General features: G+C 39.3%; 1 long non-coding RNA gene across 1 annotated transcript; it reads right to left on the minus strand.

Moving 5' to 3' along the window:
* Positions 1-4,696: 4,696 nt before the first annotated feature.
* On the minus strand, positions 4,697-7,392 carry LOC131080692 (uncharacterized). Its single transcript, XR_009114189.1, has 3 exons — positions 7,178-7,392; positions 5,453-5,536; positions 4,697-4,774 (listed from the first exon to the last, which is right to left on the minus strand). It is a non-coding gene; the product is annotated as an uncharacterized LOC131080692 (long non-coding RNA).
* Between the last annotated feature and the right edge of the window lie 7,397 nt (positions 7,393-14,789).

A 14,789-nucleotide genomic window follows, 5' to 3' on the forward strand; every position in this document is an offset into this window, starting at 1 on the left:
AAATCAAAATATAGAGATACAGGGAGAGCTGGTTTGAAACGAAACTCATAAATCCTGCTGGAAATATGTAGAGCAGTAAACTGCCCCTTTGTCATCTGTTCAGCACATTCCAAGAAGGAAAAACTGCATCACAGAAATGGAATAGAATGTAACTTCACCAGGACTGCAGTGAAGAGGGGTGGGAAAAGTTGAAGGTAATTTCTTCTAATTGTTCAAAAAGCAATTAGGAGAAATCTGAAGCAAGGTCTGCTCCAATGCCACAGGAGCTGCTTCTTTTGGACTGGACTCTACTTTGGGATTATCAAGAGCAGGACAGAATTGCACTATATGGGACATCCTTGCTCAGCCAACCATTTTTGACAGGCAAAAACAGGTGAGTAAAATACTTTTGGCTAAAATTGGCCAAATGTTTGCCTTCCCCACCTCTGAGACTATGCTGTGACACCACAGCTGGATTTAGCATGCCTAACATTTGACACATATAAGCAGTTATTTCTTCATAGCCCAGCAATTAAAGAAACCTTGAATTCAGAAACCTCCAAATCAAGTTTCTGGTCCAGCAGACTTCTACAGCAAGTGCACATAACTGAGATTTATCCCATTTTCCTCCAAACTCCTAATCAAGCTGCAAATGCTGGATTGCTAATTGTCCTGGGCTCATTCTGCAGTCACAGAAAAAGGCATATATATATATTTATAATTCTATACAGTGATAGGGTCTCAGGGGAGGTGAATCACCCTTGGGCAAGTGCACAAAAGCCAACAGGATGACTCTGGGCTCAGCTGAGCATTCAGGTGACATGCCACAGCTACCAGGCTCAGTCACCCTGTTTTCAGTGCCACCTAAATACAATATTGAGTAGTTTGGGTCTTGTCTCTCTAGATTGCCAGTTTTAATAATCATTGCAGTACCTATATGGGATAGGCTGAAGAGAAGTTTCTCTGTTCCTCACTCTACCAGGTGTACAATGAGGAAAAATCCATACCTGTTTAAAGGAAGATTCATTAGGTGTTGTTAGAAGCTCAGGAGTTTCACAATGGACATTGGGAAGGAAAGGGTGTAAATTATCCTAAGTTGTTATGCACAATTAATATAATAATAACATCAATATATATATATATAATATAATAATAACATCAAATTATAAGATAAATATATTCATTTTCTGCCTTGCACAAAACATTTAAATGAAGCTGATGGTTTATCTTATAAGTGCTTGTAGACAAACATTCCGATGAGTCCTGAGGGTTCAACCAAGTATTTACCTGATCTTCTCCTCCCATGGATGTAAAACAGAATTGCCAGCAGAATCACCACTAATGCAACTCCCAGCAGAACTCCAAGGACAATCACTGCTGCTCTCCAGGAGGAGATGTTGTCAGCTGGTGACTGAACAGACACAGCTGGAAATTTAAAGCACATTTTAGGAATGTTAGCTAGAAACAGTAAAGAAGTGGGTGTAAGAAATCCTGGAGCCCTAAGTGACAGCTGTGTTTTACTGCTTGGCAGCTTTAAAATTTTGAATAATATTGAAAATGTTTTTGAATGTGGTGAAGATTTGCTAACTAGAAATCTTTTATGAGGGCCCTTGTGATCTCTTGGTGTCACCCATAACAGCTGCTCTGAGGATTTGCTGGATGGATTGGTGTAACTTGAGAGTCTTTAGATCTTTTGGTATGAAGAGAACCCATCCTTTGAGTCTGGAACTGGGCATGTGTAATGACTCTTTAAAACAGGTCCATAATCTATATTAAATCATTATATGTTCAGTGAATGTTTAAATAGATTACTTGAACTATTTGAATCTCTTAAAAGACAGAAGTTAATTTATCATCTTCATTTAACAGCAGTAGATGTGACCCTTTCATCCCCACACCATTACAGAGAAGCTCTTTCAACATCACTTACTTTCCACTTCACTTTTGCTCCCAAACTTGCTTGTTAATACACTACTCAGGCGGGTCTGTATGTCACCCACATCCATGGCTTCTTCTTTTGGCAGCAAAAAGAGAAAATCAGCAATCACACTGCCAGATCTGAACCCCAGAATGAAAATATCAGAGTGGTTATTCCCCAGTTCAGCGTGCATTGCTTCAAGAACCTGTGCAAGGTGAAATTGATATTTATTCCACTTGTCAGTCAGCTGAGGCAGAGCAGGAACACAAACATCCTGCACACATCAGGGCACTAAACTTTACAATATTATATTATAATATACAATATATAATATACCATATATAATATACCATATATAATATATAATATACCATATATAATATATAATATATAATATATAATATATAATATATAATATATAATATATAATATATAATATGTAATGTTTAATATATAATATATAATATATAATATATAATATATGATATATGATATATAATATATAATATATAATATATAATATATTATATATTATATATTATATATAATATATTATGTATTATATATTATATATAATATATTATATATTATATATTATATATAATATATTATATATAATATGTAATGTTTAATATATAATATACTATATATTACATATTATAATATATACGGTATGTTAATAATATATTTATTATTATATTATATATAATAATATATATAAAATAATATATGATTATTTTGTATGTCATATCTATTAAATATATATATTTAACTATATAACAAGGTATTAAATTTTCCTCACTTACTACTCTTTCAAGGCAATTGCTTTGGGATAACAAATAAAAAAACTCATTGGAAGAGGATGCCAGAGCGATGCATTGTCTGTGATTGAAAATGTGAAATCTGAGTTTGACTTCCAAAGCTCCAATCTGTTTAGCTAGTTATCAATGAATAATGCATTAGAACAAGTTGTCCTCCTCCACAAACACATATGGGACCTTGATTGTACAAAATTTGGAATCTACAAAGAACACCCAATATTTCTAAAGTTATGTTCAGTGTCCCTTAACTTTTTTTAACATGTGCAACTAAATTTCAGGCATGGTTTTGCACACACCACCAGCATACAACTTCATGAGAAGTTTAAAACTTATTTTTGTCACCAGATTTTCAAAGTCATGACGTTACAGAACACCTTTGCAAAGAGAGACAAGGGTGTGATTTGCCTCTCAATCATTCTGGCATAAACCAAGTGTATTCCTGTGACATCAATCAAAATCAAATTAATTTCACTGATATCTCCAAAAGTAGAGCCTTGCTTAGTGCTTTCAAATGGATACAAAGCAAGAACAAGCAGTCCCCTTTTTTAAGTAAGACTGGTTGAAATGTTTTTGTCAGGACTGATCTTTTCAGAAAATTAGGTGTTTGATTCAACCCACTAAGAGAAGCTATCTTCTCCCTGTGGATAAATATGGTATTTTACCTGAAAAGTCTGAAAGATTACTATTTTTCCTAGATGATAACAAACCTTGTTCTGAGTCACTGCTCAGTTTTCTGCCTCCATCTTTTCTATGGGATAAACCCCACACTCCAAACTTTGCATCCCTTTAAGTTCTTTGGACAGAGGCTTCAAAAATTATTTTCTTTTCCTCACCTTGATGAGCAGTCTACATAGGAAACCTGACTTATCTAGGCAAAACTAACATTTCAAAGCTACAGCTACAGAGTGGAATATAAAAGAAATAGTTCAACATTCAAACTGGGGAAAAAAAATCCAATAGAGAAATTGTCTATATTTTCAACCATGTTAGTACAGCCTGTCTTTGATTTTGCCGTTTTTCTGAAGAAAAGCTGACACTTTGCATGAGGTAAAAGCTTATTAAAAGCCAGTAAAGGAATTCCTGCTGCGTTCAGTCAGGTTGGAGGAAACCTTTTACATCCACTAAAATAAATTTTCTGCCCATGAAGTGGAGATGTTAGCAGTCATAAGACAAGGTTACCTCCGAGTTGGCGTGGTGAGAACAAATTAATTACTGCTTTTGAAATCTGTGGAGTTTCTTAGCTAAAGGGTATGATCATCACACTAAAAATAGCTGTGCTAGTTATTTAAAGCAGTCTACCCCAATCTCACAGGTTGATATCCATCAGGAATCCTGAGAGGTGTTGAAATTATTAGGGTTTTTTTTTTTAACATGCTGCTAAAGACAGTTGAGTGGCAGACTGATGCTTGTCAGCATTGCTGCCTCAAAACTTCCACTTTTGCTCCTTTTTTTCCCCCTGAGATGGGGGAAAATAGGGGAAAATGACCCCTTGATACTTTGCCCAATCCTGCAGCCACTTCCATGATTCCACTTCCAGTGAATTGCCAATAATTTGGATTTACAGTACACACTTGCAAAGTTTTCACGTTTCCAAATCTGTGCTGAAATGCTGGTTTTGAGTAACTCCTTTTTTTTTTTTTGTCTCCACAGGCATCAGTTCAGTGAAGTGGGAGAAAATAAACAGAACGGGATGTTCCTTACAGAAATAGAATTTTCAAGTGCCTTTCACTAAATAACTTATATTTGAGGATGGCTTAGGGAATGTAGCCCTCCTCATTGGACAACAAGCTCTCTGTCCTTGGCAGATTTGGTGCTTCCTGTACTGTTTTTCTCTTTTTCACCTGTCAGAGTCCTGATTTAACAATGAATGTAGGAGATTAGGGCTGCTAATCACAAGCCTTTCTGCAGTTCCTTCATTGACAAAGAAGATTGCATCAACTTACCTCTGTTTTGAGTCTTTTAGACATATTTATGTAGCCTTCACTATCAGAGTTATAAAGTGTGTTATTAAATTTCTCGTTTTCGAACCAAACTCTGCAGGAAAATGCTTGGTTATCTGGAAAAAAGAAAAAAAAAAAAAGAAGGAACAATTAGGTGAATCCCAGGATGACCTCCACAATTGGTCTTTGGACTTTATTATCTCATGTATTTATAATATGGATTGATAAAAGCAGAAAATAATAACAATAACAATAACAACAATAATATAATGTATTTATAATATTAATTGATATAATAATAGTAACAACAACAACAACAATGATAATAATAATAATAATGTGTATCATGTGTGTCTAATGCAGTGGCTTTGGAACCTTCAGAGCTGACTCTCTCCAAGCTTGTCAGCCATCACAATCCTCCCAAATTGTTCACCATTCTTGTATTATTTAGGGTGCATCCCACTCCCTAATTCAACAGCCACTCTCCCATTGATTCCAGCAGAAGTAACACCAGTCTGTTAGGCTCTGCAAGGCTTTTAAATCCTCCTGAGTAGGTGGATGAGCCCTGAGCCAAAAGAAGAAAGCTTTACATAGAAAAGTCCAGACTAAAATAGAGCTGGAAGCTGACACTGAAGTTTGATGGAGGCAGCTTCTTCACCAAAGAAGTGTGAACTTCAGATGCTGTGTGAACTGACACCATAAAGCAGATGGCAAAATACTCCTGGGAGATACTATATTGTGAAATAATACCCTGCAGTTATGGATAAACAAATGTTGAGGTTCTATAAACTTACTGGAGCATGCAATGCCTTTCAAGTCAGAACAGCCAGTACTTTGTGCTAAACACAACTCAGTCCCTTTGAAACAGGAACCATAATCTGCAAAATAAAGGTAAAAATCAAGATAATCACTTCTGTGCATGCATTATCAATGACAATAAGAAAATTATGGAATAGGTGAAAGTCTTTAATTATGGCCAAGGAGTCACCCAAGCAGCAGTTCCTTTGGCCCAGTGAGAACTTAGAATTGCAAATTATAAAATTGGAGCATATCAAAAGAGAGGCAGGTGGTGGGTGGGTAGGTGGTATTTGAGAACTCACTGAAATAGCACTGAGAACTCTGATTTCTTATGAGAGCTAAAGATATAGGTTGTGCTATTATGTGCTTGTACAACTCAGGTAAGCTAGATGGAGTTTTCAGAAGTAAAATTCCCCTGAAATTTATTTTGGAAAAAGATATGCATCATGGAGTCTCAGAACCTCAGTATGCTTGTCTGGACTTGCTAATCTGAAGTATTTATGAAGGGTCAAAACCCATTAAAGGTTGGTGTTTCAGGTTTTATGTGGTTAGTTCATTGGATTATACCCCTAGTTCTCATAGAATTGAACATAATCTTTAATTTCACATGAAATATGGATGACTTGGTCTTTATTGCTCTTTTTAATTAGCTTACAAACAATTTTCTGGTAGGGCAGATGGCTCCAGATTCCAAAAGGAAACCATTTTTTATTTTTCTTGAATAGAGAAAGTAATAAATGAAAGCCAGTGGACTGAAGAATTGAAAGATTTCAATGGAAATAATGATGAGAATTCCTTGGCTTTGTGGTCCTAACGACTAAGAGAGAGGGTAAGTCCATCAGAAGGAACCCCACAGTCCACTGCCAAAATAATGGCCCTAAGAAAGGTTTTGAGAATAATCAGACAATCCATTAGAGAACTCAAAAAGGGATTGCAGCAAGGACATTTATGCTTTAGAGGTCAAGAAATGCTGGAAGAAATAACAATTGCCAAAAGTCAAGTTAGATCTTTCAAGTTATATAAAAAGAAATCATGAGCACTTTCTCAGCCACTGGGAAAGGATGATAAAGTGCAGCACAGTTTTATCAAACTGGATCATGCCAAAATAACCCAGTGGCTCCCTTTGACTGACAGGATGACTTTTAGATCTCTGCCTGTGATGGAGAAGCAGCAGTGCCAAGTGGGAATTTGTTTAGTGGAAAAAGTTTTTTCTAAAGGGATTGGCTAAGAGGGAGATGGCAATGGGGAGTTTTAAAAGGGGAAACCTTGATTTAGAGGGATATTATGTGTCATGTTCCTGCAGAATCAGTTTTAGTACAGAGACACAATTAAACTGTTTGCCTTAATGTCTATAACCCAGGATGAAATGTAAAAGGTAACAATGACAATTAAGGACTGCCTGCATTCACAAGAGCATGTAGAACCTAAACTTCACACTATCAGAATATTTTCTGGTAAATTTACAGCCAAAATATCTTGAATTCTGTACAGAATTATCTGCCTCAATAATCCAACAGGATCAGAAATTTTACAGAGCAAGCTCTTGCTCTTGCAAACTCCTGTTGAATTCAAGCAGTCCCATCCAAATAAGGGGATGAGTCACATAAATAAAAAACAACTTGCAGGAATAAGAGTATGTGAGATCAAATCCAGACCATATGGCAACAAGACACTGTGAGTTTCTATGAATTAAAGAGGTGCCAGGGGGATGGAGGAGGTACCTGTTCGGACAGTGACTGAAGCAGGATTGCTCCCAGCACAAGATGACAGTGCCACAGAAATGGTGTACACATGGCCAGGAAGCAGGTTTTCAATCACAGTTTCTGTCTCATTTGTAGTTCTTGTATTTATCTCCTCTCCATCCTTGACAGAGATGCTGTACAGGCTGCCTGTGCTGCCGCTGCTGCTCCAGCTGAGGTGAATTTCTTCTGCAGTCACGTTCTGAACTCGGATGGACACTGTCACTGCAAAGTGGGAAAGTTTCATACAGCTGAGAGCAGCCCATTTCACTCCTGCAATTCTACATACTTATTGTTAAAGGAAAAATACTAATTAAACCAACATAAACTCTTGTGTGGTTTTTTGGAGCTGATTTCAGTTTTCCACCTCATTCTCCCAAAAGAGCAGAAGTGAACCATTTGCTCTAGAGACAGAAACCATACATCAATGTACTTTGTTTGATGGCTCCAGAACACAAATGTGGGACATTGTGCTTGGTCCTTGCCTTTCTAACTACAGGCAATGTGTGGTAAATGTCAGAACTGTACAATGTTGCTTTTAAATAACAGAGAATTGATGAAGCTGATTGAGAAAAACATGAGCATTCTGAAATGGACTGGTATTTGACTCATCCTGATATCCTCAGGAGGATAGATTTTTAAAATACCACCAGAAAACCGAAGTTCAGAGCAGTAGAGAGGCATTTATTAAATGTGCTTCATAGCAGGGTTAAGAATACTCACTTATCACCCTGGTTTATGCCTGCAAGCAGGCACCCAGTGAACATTTACTGGGTCCAGGAGAGCTTTACCAAGGTGTAGAAACTGCCTTGATTGATATTTGCATAATTATGCATTTCCAGTGATTTTATTGGGCTTCCCTTTCTGAAATGATATTCAGGGATTTTACCCCACAGCTGATATGACCAAAGGGGATCTAAGACCCCTGAGGAGCCACTGGGCTGTCCCTGGCCATGGAGCCACTGTCAAAGACCAAGCTGTACCTTACTGTGTGTGTGCATATCTCCTACTGCTCTCCATGAACACTGTGACTCCAGAATAAGGATGGATTAACCCCTTGGACCCCTCTGAAGAATAATATTATGCTCTAAAAATGGAAGTCATGCTGCCTTTGTTTTTTGGGTGCAGAGTTCAAAAAGGCTGCATTCTCTTCTTCTCCATCTTTGCTTTACTTTTTTATCCCATGGAAAAATGATGAAAAGTTCATTACTGCCTATTCTTTGAATATGGGCAGATAGCCCTTTGGCAAAAAATTAAAGATGCACTAGAAGAGAATTAGTATTGAAACAAGTAAGAAGCAAGTTAGCAAAAAAAAAAATTAACTGGATTCTCCCAATGAGGAAACTGCCTCTAGTATTCTGTAAAAGGAAATTTCAAGATCAAAACTAACAAAACCAATAAAAACCAACAGAAACCAATAAAAACCAATAGAAACCAATAAAAGTTCCTATTGACATAACTTGGCCTATGCAGCATAAATGTAAAGCATTTTATCCCTGTGGCACTGCCTAACACAAGGTGTGTCATTTCAAAAACAACCTCAGACAGGAACTGCAGCTTTTCAGAAAATAGATGGATGCAGGGATTCATATTCCTGGATTCAATATAAAAAGCTCAAATTCCAACAAAAACAACAGCAATGAAAGGAAATTATACTCAATTCTTCCAAAAATAGAGCAAAATAAATTTAGTATCATGTGTTAAAATACTCACAGCAAGTTGTAGAAATAGAAGGATTGACAGATGTTGCTGTACTGAGGTTTGTCGTGGATGGGGTTGTCAGGGATGTGGCAGGGAGGGAATGGGAGGTGTTGGCAGTGGGCTCAGTTGTTCTGTCCTCCTGGTTCATGGTGGAACTTTCCCCTTCTCCAGGAGGAGTCGTGGCACGGCTGCCTGCAGAGGCTGTGGAGGATGAGGGAGGGGAAGTGGCCGTCACCAGGGCTGTGGATGGGTGGGATGTGGTGGCTGAGAGCATCCCAGTGGTGCTGCTTTGCTGTGGCCTGGGGGACACAGCTGAGGAGCTCATGGAAGTTGTGCCAGAGGTGGAAGGCCCTGGTTTGGTGCTGGCTGTGGTGGCAGCTGAGCTGTTCACAATGGGCTCTGACTCGTTGCCCGCAGTGGAGGATGGAGAGGAGAACACCAGGGTTGTGGATGGGTGGGATGTGGTGGCTGAGAGCATCCTAGTGGTTCTGCTGGTGCTGCTTTGCTGTGGGCTGGAGGACACAGCTGAGGAGCTCACAGAAGTTGTGCCAGAGGTGGAAGGCACTGGGTTGGTGCTGGCTGTGGTGGCAGCTGAGCTGTTCACAATGGGCTCTGACTCGTTGCCCGCAGTGCCAGCAGTGGAGGATGGAGAGGACACCAGGGCTGTGGATGGGTGGGATGTGGTGGCCAAGGGTGTCCCAGGGGTGCTGCTGGTGCTGCTCTGCTGTGGGCTGGGAGGCACAGCTCCCTCAGGAGAGGAGGAGGAGGAGGAGTGGCTCGTCACTGCTGAGCTGAAGGACAGGGAAGAAGCAGTGCCAGTCTCTGGGGCAGCGGTGGTGCCAGTTCCTGTTGTTGAGAATGCTGTGAACGCTGCACCACTCCCAGGAGATGTCCCCAGTGAGTCCCTTTCTGACATTGTTGTGGGTGCAGTGTCCGTCCTCCCTTCTCCACCCACCTTCATCGTGGACACCGGGAATGTGTAAGGGAGGGAATGGGAGGTCTCAGTTGTTGTTCTGTCCCCCTGGTTCATGGTGGAACCCTCCCTTTCTCCAGGAAGAGTCATGGCACTGCTGCCTGCAGAAGCTGTGGAGGATGAGGGAGGTGAAGTGACCGTCCCCTGCACCGAGGACTGTCCGGTGGTGAGCTGAGGTGTTGGTCTCCCTGTGCTGCTGCCTGCTGTGGATGAAGGCCTGGTCTCGATGGTTTCTGAGGCAGGAGAGGTGGAAGCCACAGGCCTGGAGGTGCTTGGGCCCTGTGTCCCTGTCCCAGCAGTGGAGGATGGAGAGGACACCAGGGCTGTGGATGGGTGGGATGTGGTGGCTGAGAGCATCCCAGTGGTGCTGCTGGTGCTGCTCTGCTGTGGGCTGGGAGGCACAGCTGAGGAGCTCCCAGGAGAGGAGGAAGAGGAGGAAGAGGAGGAGTGGCTCCTTGTGGCTGAGCTGAGAGGTGGGGAGGAAGCAGCAGTGGTGGTGCCAGTTCCTGGTGCTGAGCTCTCTGCACCCACCATCCTCATGGTGGAGGGGGACAGCAAGGTTGTGCCCAGGAGGGAGGTTTGGATTTTTGGGGTGTCAGGCTCTGCCACGGAGCCATCGGAGCTGTTTGCAGCTGGGCCAGCTCTGCTGCTGCTGTTTGTGCTCCTCAGGACACTCGGGTGGCTCTCAGAGGTGGCAGTCGTTGTGTCCTTTCCCTCTAATGCCATCAGGGTACCTGCCAGAATGTCAGAAATGTGGATTATGGATTGTTTTCTTGTAATTCTCTGAAGTACTTTAATAGTTACCAATGTAACTGTGTTCTTGTGTGGAAAATTCACTCAACGTTCTCATCTTCATTGTTATTCCTTTCCTTCCTCATTTCCACTTTTATATTCTTTGCTATTCCTCAACTACCATGAAATCTCTGTTACTTCCTTTTCCATTTGCATAAATTTGAGGAGATCTTACCAATTTCCTGGTAATACCTTTTTCCTGTATAGATGTAAAGATTTATATTATGTTTCTATTCCTAGTCTACTTTTTTTCCCCCAATTTTCTATGCACTTCTCATAAATATTATTTTATTTACAGCAAGGAAAGAAATTAGTGGTGGACTCATCAATGTTAGGTTTAAGGTTGGACTCAATCCTAAAGATCTTTTCTATCCCAAATGATTCTATGATCCTATGATTGCTCTAAAGTATAATTCCTAGAGAATTAACAGGAAAATTAAAAATTAGTAGAATGAGGTTTTCAGCACAATTTTCCCCTTGCCTGTTTGTGGATATTTTATTGTTTCAATTTCTTTACTTTGCAAGGCATTTATTTCTTTCCTAATTACTTTCTGTCAGGCAGGAGAAAACAATTTTTCTGAAGATATCTTTTTGTTGATGTTCTAAATAATATCAAATCTGGGTGAAAATCCATTGCCTTCCTGTGTTTACCTCTATTTCTAACTACAAATAAATTGTAACTCCTGTTGTTCCCAAATGCGAAGGTGACAACATTTCTAACAGTCTCAAAGTTTCTTTAAAAGGAAAATCAAACCCTTTTTTCATTGTGATTAAATGGTCAGGCTAATTTGGGTTTATTTAATTTTTTAAAATTGGGTTTCTTTAATTAAGTTTAAAAATAAAATAATATTTTAATTTTAATTAAAATAGTAATTCAACTAATATTTTACTTGATCTGGTAATTCAGCTTTGATTTTGAAGAGGGGCTTTGTTCCTGTTGAAAACCCAGACATATCCTTCTGCCTCATTGCAATTTTACTCCTTAACCACACTTAATTATTATCCTGGATCTTTGGGTTTGGCTGAATGAAATTTAGAGGATTCTCAGACAGGGTGTACTGGAACAGCTCTATCAAATTCTTAAGGACCACATTAATTAACTGCTTTTGACTCTATTCACCTGTAAAATCAAGGTGGTATTTTCATATCATTTTAATGTCAACACAGAAACTTGTAATATTACAATTCATATTTTTCAAAATTCTTCCTACAGACTGATATCTTTTTTACCCCCAAATACAGCTTGAATTGTAAGATCCTGTGCTTGTATCTCCCAGATTTTTAACAGCAGGTGTTGATCAGTCAAGAAACTGGTGGTTATCTGCACTGAATGACGTGAAACCAGACATTAAGAATAAAATAATGCAGCCCTCTGAATTTCTAGAATTTTTTTAATCTCTTGCAGTGCAGTGAGAATACAGCGCAGTTAATACAACTTAATCCATACTTTTTTATGTGTTTTGAAAGATTCCTCTAAAGAGTCTTTCAGAGGAGAAAAAATGGCAAAATGCATCATTCATAACTAAGCTTAGAGGTAAAAAAAGTCAAAAAATCTGGTCAGATACTGCATGTTTGATCTTTTAGATGAGTTTTCTGAATACTTTGCTCTCATTCTTTTACCTACTTACAGCTTTATATCCCTACTAAAATATCTGCTGAAATACAATGCATTCAAGCTAAACAAAAAAAACTCCAACAAAACAAAACAACAAACCACAACCCTATAAATATTGCATGTTATTTGATTTATATTTATTTTTAGCAGCCCCCCCCCTTCCTTGATTATCACTTTGAATGTTTCCCAGTGACGCACAGCGACAATAAATAATCAAATTAATTTCTACTCACAGAGGAGAACGGAGAGGATGAAATGCCAGGGGTAATTCTGAGTGCCCATGCTGAGTGTCCCCCTCCTTGCAGCGCTGAGAGTGGCATTTTGAATGGAGCACTTGGGGAATTTAAACAGGGGCGAGGCTGCAAGTGTCACCTCCCAGCCTCTGCGCGTCGGGAGCGCAGCCAACGCAACGAAAACCTCACACCTGACCTGCTCTGCAATAAATCCCAGCTTTCTGCTCAAGCATGCTTGCTTTTCCTTCATGGAGGAAGGTCTGAGTGTGAGCCAAAGGTGAGCCAAAGGCAGGAAGAATTTAGTGAGCAGTGCAACGCATCTGAAGACCCTTTTGTTCAGGGTGTTTAATAAGTAAAATATTTTAACAGCCTTGGGGCTGGGCAATGCGTGACCTAATGGCAGTGCAACACTTAATATGAGTAAAAAAAGATGCTTTAAGCAAGTAACAAGCAAATATGGTCTAGTAAAGCTATAAAACACAAAGCAGTTAATAAACTACACAGTTACAAAAGTTTCTTTTTAATTCAACCAAGAAAAGAAGCCTGGGTCCACAAGTCTTGCCTGAATGTGTAGATCCACCTTTTTTCCTTTATTTTTGCCTATATTATTAATTTTCCTGCATTATTTTCCTGTATTATTAATTATTTGGAAGCAAATGTTTAAATATTCATTTCTAACTTGCATGTTTATTGTATTAGAACAACCAATTGCAAGAACTGCACCAAACAGATGCCAGTCATTGCTTCTGCAATGCTGCAAAGAGACTGGAGGGGTTGTAAATCTCCATTATTTCACTCCTTTGAAGTGGGTGGAAAAAACTGGATGACCAGGCTTAAAATACTAGAAAAATACTGGATGACTTGTCATTTTTAACTGAGTTCATCCCCATTTTCTTTAGCAGGTAAACTCTTCATAACTACAGGCAGCTGCCATGGTCAGTCACCAAATCTGGGTCACATCTTTAACTCAGTGATGTCAAACCTGCCTCTGTGTGCCTGGGGCTCATCAATGATTTAAACATTTACATTTTGTCATATTTTTAATGCCTGAGGTTTATACTGCTAAAAGTCTTAATTAAATCATTTGCAGTGAGATTTTTTTTCCAGCCACGCTATGTGAGAGGAATGCTGTCCTGAGTAGGGTGGGATGGGGTGGAGTGGGGCAGAGTGAAGTTTGAAGAGAGAAGATCATTATTTACCTAATTCTTTTTCAAGTTTTTTACAGACCTGCAAGACTTGGCACATCTATAACTGCATCAATTCCAGATTTTGCTTCGGGAGCTGTTTTCTAAAATTGGTTTTTATTTTGGTTTTTCTCTGACAGGGAAGTGAGACAAAAATATTCCTTGAAATGAACTTAAGGGTATTGTTGTCTGGTGTGAGGCAGCAATTTCAGCTTTGTGCCTTGTTTGATGTAGAAACTCCTGACTCAGTCAGATCTTTTCTTAGCAACCCCTTGTTTACAGATCTAACTGGAACTCTTAAAGATTAAAAACAAGCTATTTCCTCTTGCATAAATAATTGAAAATCACATTTTTCCTCTACTTAGGAGGTCAATGTTGTCAGACTTCTCTCTTTTGGACTTCCATAGGACCAAACCCAGACTCTAATTCTTGCTCATGGTATAAGAATTCGAGATTCTTATCTCTAATGAGATAAGATTATCCCACCATGGGGACTCTGGGGGTACAATTCCACACACCAGGGCAGTTTCTGACCCTCAGCCCCTCCCCTGACCTCTGCAGGTCCAGCTCACATGCAAATAACCTTTAATGAGCTTGCAAACTGTGGAGTGCAGGGTGGGAAATGCCATTCCCGACTTTCTTAACCAGGATTTTCTCTGAAATTACATCCATGGAAACTTGGCTGCAAAGTCTACTAAGTCAAATTCTCGGTATCTTAGAAGCACCACTTGTTTTTAGTGAAGTCTTAACTTGTGAGAAGTCTCTTATGAACCAAAAGAAGAAACCAAGTTCAGATTTAGCAACAAAAGTCCATTTTTACTCAAATACATATGCAAGTGACATATTGCATTAAAAAAAATTCCAAAAATCTCCTTTTTTCAGGAAATAGGTACAGCAGAGTGGGTGTTGCATTAGAGCCTGCCACCAGGGCTGAGGTTCAGATAAACTCCTCTGTTAGGCAGCCTCAATTCCACAGCTTCTCTTCTTTCACCTTGACAGTGCCCCAAAACCAACTTTTAATTCAGCTTGTCATGTACTTTACAGTAAAAGTTGTTTTCTGGTAAACACAGAACAAGTTTTGCCACATGCCTTACAG

Source organism: Melospiza georgiana, chromosome 2, assembly GCF_028018845.1.
Source record: "Melospiza georgiana isolate bMelGeo1 chromosome 2, bMelGeo1.pri, whole genome shotgun sequence".
Classification (NCBI taxonomy): Eukaryota; Metazoa; Chordata; class Aves; order Passeriformes; family Passerellidae; genus Melospiza; species Melospiza georgiana.